The sequence below is a fragment of the Belonocnema kinseyi genome, chromosome 7, assembly GCF_010883055.1.
Source record: "Belonocnema kinseyi isolate 2016_QV_RU_SX_M_011 chromosome 7, B_treatae_v1, whole genome shotgun sequence".
Lineage (NCBI taxonomy): Eukaryota > Metazoa > Arthropoda > Insecta > Hymenoptera > Cynipidae > Belonocnema > Belonocnema kinseyi.
Window position 1 is genome coordinate 83,938,865 of NC_046663.1, and position 5,127 is coordinate 83,943,991.

A 5,127-nucleotide genomic window follows, 5' to 3' on the forward strand; every position below is an offset into this window, starting at 1 on the left:
CTAATCTTGCAGTGGCTAGTGTCACACATGAAAGATAAGGTAAATACAATTGTATAATAAAAACAGAAATTTGTTTTTCGCGATGAGTAGGGATGTAAATTTACATGAAACTTTAGCCTGATGAAAAGTTTCATGAAACATTGGGAGTTTCAAGAAACATTGCAATGTTTTAAATATAGCGGCGGGAATAATCAAACTGATAAGATAAAAGCCTATTAGGTATTTTCACTTCAATAAATAGCTAACTTCACTTCGTAGATTGCTAAGGGGAAAATAAGGGACCAAGTGTATGGGTTTCAGTTCATTTTTGCCCTATTTTGCTAATAACTTCGTAAAAGGTAATTTTTTCTATATAAGTGTAGTTAAAAAATATTTTTTTTTTAAATTACTATTTAATGAAATAATAAAATAATAATAATGATTATTAATTACAAACATATTACAGAAATAAAGTTTTGTTCCATGCATTTGATTCATTTTTCCCCCTCAGCTCTAACAAATTGAAGTTAACTGATGGTTGAAGTGAAAATACCTAATTGAGGCTTTCATATCCCAACTTTTTCCTGCCGGCTGATTTGATTTATTTTTCCGGTTTGTACTGTGGACCAATGATGCCAATGTTAGCACTCTGAGCTACTGCGCTTGCGTTAGGGCTGAACGCTGGTTGGCCACACGTGGCGCGCGATTCAAAATTAAATTGAAAAAAAAAACAATTCTTGTAATTTAAATAAATAATTATTAAAATATGCACAAGAATGTATTCAAATTGTGTAAATTTTGATTTCAGACAAGAAAAAAGTGTATAAAACATATTTTATAAATAATAGTTTATTTTCATTGAACTCCAAAAACTGACTTATAGTTCACAAAACATTTTGTAATAGATACATTTATTGAAATACCATATACTGTTTCTGCAGCTTGATATATAGAAGTTAATTGTAGAATTTAATAATAATAATATTTGAATTTTTCTAGAAATAATTTCAGCTGAGAATATGGTTCTTTTCGATTAAAAACTCATAATTAATTATTTTCAATCACTTTTCCAAGAAATTTCTTTTTGAATTAAATATCTTGAGAAATATTAGTCAGTCTTTCAAATTCAATGAAAATAAACTGTTATTCATCAAATATATGTGTTATAAAATTTTTTTGTTTGAAATCAAAAGTTACACAATTTGTATAGATTATTGTGTATATTTTAATAATTATTTATTTAAATTACAAGAATTGTTTTTCAATTTAATTTTGAATCGCGCTTCAAAGGGTAGACAACCAGCGCTCAGCCCTAACGCACGCACGAATGAAAATTATTATCATTTTATTATTAAATTAAATAGTCCCTAAAAAAGAAAAACTATTTTTCAATTGCACTTATACAGAAAAATTACTTTCTACGAAGATATTAGAAAAATAGAGCAAAAATTAACCGATTCCAATGCATTTGGTCAATTGTTATGCCCTCAGTATTCAACGAAGTGAAGAGAGCTAGCGATTGGAGTGAAAATACCTTATTGTATATGCAGACGGTTATGACTTTTTCTATACATCCCGGCTTTAGTTTAAATGTCGACGGGCATGACTAACTTAACTTTTGGAAGTTATAATTTTATACATCTGAGACTTGAAAACTCTCTCAAATGATCAGTGGGAGCCCAATGAAATTTGAGCTGCAAAAAATTTAACATCAGCGTTTTTCTGTATAAATTATAACAAGAAAATTCCATTTCTTTGATTTTTTCAAATATAGGAAACACAAAGGCTATTTACACACACAGTCTGTAACACATAATATATTTCATAAAGGATAATAAATTATCAAGTAACTTCATTCAGTAACGTTAACAATACATTGACCAAAAAAATGCAGTTTCATAAACATCAGCATAAAAACAGCCTACAAAGATACTTAAAAACATGAAAAAGATACGTATCACATATTCCAAAAATAGCACAGTAAAAATTCAAATTATCGCTTCTCTAAACATCTGTAGCATGACTTAGTGACCCTCATCCATTTCCACGTGCAAAGGACAACTGAAGAGGAGGCTTTTGAGATCCCTGCCCCCCTGAGACGCTCTAGGCCTAGCTCATGTGCGAAATTCGGGCCTTGGAGTGTCTAAACACCACACCTTCTGATGTGAGGGTTAATTCGAAAGTTTATTCCTTTGGGCACAAGCAAAGACTAATTAATCAAGAAACTTATATTCTTCATGAACAAAAGAGTACAAAATTTAATTGATATTAGAAGTTGAAGACGAAGTTAATAAAATATGAAAGGATGTATATAATATCGGAAATTAATTAAATGCTTCTTAATTATTAATTATATCAGGAGTTTTCACTTAAATGTGGATAAGGGGTGCATTACCATGTCTTCTTGGCCGTAAATGATCTGTCTGGGTAAATTCACTTGGCAATTCATCGAGGCGTGTAATCACTGCGCAAAAAGGAGATTGAAAAATAATAAAGCGAGATGAGGATTATTTTCATCATAAATTAGCAATAAAACCGTTCTCTCTTTTCGAGTGTACGTGTTCAGTAATCGAAAGATCGTTTCGGCCTTTTTAACGGTTCACGCTAAGTCTACACAGACTATTTAATTTGATTACACTTAAATGCCATTTAATTACAAATACCGTCTGATTACTAGCATCGCCGGTATTGCTACGGCGAAGCGATCTACAGGGGAGTCATTTAGGCACATGCACTTTCTTAGGTATCCTGTCAAGATAATTATCAATAGAACTCCCATTAACGTTACATTCTACGATAAGTAGCGAAGAATCAATGAGTCGTTACCTTTACGCAGATATTTTAACGGACGCGAATTAACATACTTGTCTTTACCGATTACAGGAAAGATCTTATTCGTGACAAATTTTCTCGAATCTAGATTTTGTCCCTTTTTATTTTAAAATCTTCTTCAATTTTGTATAGAAATAATTTTTATAAACAAAAAATAATTGGAATTTTTAGCATGAATCTTAAGAACATTTTTTATTCTATTGAAACATTTAAAAATTCTGAAAACGCTTCTAAATTTTATTTCAAAATCTTCATTTTTGCAAAACATGAATCTTCAACAAAATAGGTGATTTGTTAAAAAAACAAAAGTTATTTTCAATAAATGTTCGAAATATAAAACAAAAAAGATTTAACTGCAACGAAAAATATAGTATCTTTTTCAATCAAGCAGTTTCATTTCCAATCGAAGGAGACGAATTTTTTTTATGTAGTTAAATTTATAACAAAAAAGTTAATTTTTAACCAACAAATATGATTCTTCTGCTAAAAAATATAGAAGAATGAAGAATAAAAATTCAACAAAATGATTTCATTTTTCACCAAAAAACACGGATTTTCAACTAAAAAGGATCCATCTTCAACTGAGAATGAAATAGTTTAATTTTTCGTTTAAAAAATCAACTTTCAACAAAAAAATATAGAATTTTTAATAAAATAGTTGAATTTTTTACCAAAAAGATGAATGTTTAATTTAAAAAATGATTTTTGAACAAATTACAGTTGAATTCAACCAGAAAAAGACGAATTTTCAACCAAATAGTTGAATCCTCAACTAAAACCGATTCATTTTTAACCAAATCATTGCATTCTAATAAAAAACGTGAAATTTTTTCCAAGGAAATAATTTTTTAACATCTATTAAACTGACTCAAATTATTCCTAAAGCGAAGAAAAATCTTTCAGATTAAAAAAATGCGTATAAAGCTTCCATATTTTTTCAAAATTTTTATAAATCGTTTGATGTTTTTTAAAATTTTTCTTTGAAAATTAACTTTTCAAAGTAAAATATAATTTATAATTTCCCTATGAATTTCATTCAAATTTTTCTTGTTGCTTTGGAACTTTTAAAAATTCTTTAAAAACTTCGATTTTTTTCAAAATCTTCCAAAAATTATAGTTTCTCTCCATTTATTAATATTTTCAAATTTTCAAATAATTTGTAGTCTTTTATAAACATTTGGGTTTTCTAAATATCTTTTAAAAGGATTTTGTAAAACTACAAAATAGAATTGAAATGTCTCTAAAATGTATCTCAAAAAAATAAAAGATTACGATGTAATTCGCTTGTAGAAGGTTGTGTAAAATGAATTTCGTCTTCTACTTAGCAATTTGAAGACCTCAGTTCGAATACCAGTGAAGCTAGACAGAATGTTTTATTACTTAAAAATATAAAAATCTATATTTTTCAAGATGTGGGGTGTCACTGTATACCAATACAAGCAATTAAAAAAAATGTATGTAAAATGTAAATGTAATGTTCTGGTCTCATACTAAATAGTTACAAAATACAAAGAAATGAAATTTTTGCATAAAAAGAATACTGCAGTAATGTAAAATCCAATTTTTTGTTTAAAGAAACAAATTTTTTAATTTAATTAATACCGCATGCAGAGCGAAAAAATTAACATCAATTATAACTGCTTATAAGTATCTGATCAACACCTTAACATGCAAAACAAATAATTTTTTTATTTAGCGTCATTTTAGAGTGCAGTCGACGTTTCTCCAGAAAAAGAAGACAAGAAACACGTTTCTAGCTGTTTTTCAAGGGAAACAGGATTCTTAGGGACAAGTACAACGCTCAATGTAGGTTTTCTATCAAGAATCCTTATCTCTATTCCGGTTCTTCCGCAAAGCTATCGAGCTGATGGCAGCTAGCACCTCAAAACACACTAGGAAGCGCGAAGTAAATCATTTTACGAGCGCATAGTGTCATTCAGGGAATTTCATAAAACGGTACTAGTACTTAGGCTAGGGACAGTATATACTGGCACATAGGTACCTACTAAGGTCCTATAGGAGTAAAGACTATACATATAAAATGGAGATAAGTCTAGTTGATTCTAGCCAGCTTAGTAGCCACTATCTACCAAGAAGGTGGATAATGTGGTGACCGACGAGGAATATGCGGAAGCAAGGACACACCCAAGGAACGCATTGAATCTTTAAACACGGTTCACACGCCCTCGCTATTCACGAGTCGTTTCTGTTTGCGTACAAACACTAGAATAGTTAGAGCGGTTTCCCTTCACGTAGCCAAACTGCTGTCGCCGAACCTGGACAGCGGGAGTCCTTTGTACCTAATGAGGACTATAA

General features: G+C 29.9%; 1 protein-coding gene across 1 annotated transcript in view; it reads right to left on the bottom strand.

Moving 5' to 3' along the window:
- The window catches only part of LOC117176535, an 806,951-nt gene that overhangs the window by 219,291 nt on the left and 582,533 nt on the right, over positions 1-5,127 (bottom strand). The gene's annotated exons all lie outside the window — the stretch shown is intronic.